The following is a 429-nucleotide window of genomic DNA, read 5'->3' as shown; positions in this document are numbered from 1 at the left end:
TCACACAGTGTCAGTATGGAGTTGTTCTGAGCTCTGTTCAGCCAGTTGACTGCCAGCTTGGTGGTGGTGGCCCACATAACCATTGTGATGTAATATTCCATTCTACACAAAAATAACACAATGGAATGAGTTACAAGTTTAGGTAAATTCATTTCCTATTGTTTCAAAATTGCCATGGTTAATGCAGTATACATTATGATGCAAGGTTATTCCATGATGAATATGGCCCGTAGTCCAAATTTGGCCAGCAGATGATTTTATATGCCCCCCCCAAGTAAAAAAAAAATTGTTTTTACAGTCATTATCACACACAACACACAGTACCAGTCAAAAGTTTGGACACACCTACTCATTCAAGGTTTTTTATATTTTCTACTATTTTCTACATGCAGAATAATAGTGACGAATCAAACTATAAAATAAATTATG

At 35.7% G+C, this 429-nt stretch overlaps 1 pseudogene; it reads right to left on the bottom strand.

Annotated features, from left to right (window-relative positions):
* LOC112080372 (A-type potassium channel modulatory protein DPP6-like) overlaps positions 1-429 on the bottom strand; it is a 142,952-nt pseudogene that overhangs the window by 13,583 nt on the left and 128,940 nt on the right.

This window comes from Salvelinus sp. IW2-2015, unplaced genomic scaffold (genome assembly GCF_002910315.2).
Source record: "Salvelinus sp. IW2-2015 unplaced genomic scaffold, ASM291031v2 Un_scaffold16294, whole genome shotgun sequence".
In the NCBI taxonomy this organism is placed as follows: Eukaryota; Metazoa; Chordata; class Actinopteri; order Salmoniformes; family Salmonidae; genus Salvelinus; species Salvelinus sp. IW2-2015.
The sequence above is the reverse complement of the archived record's forward strand: the minus strand, read 5'-3'. Positions and strand labels throughout refer to the sequence as shown.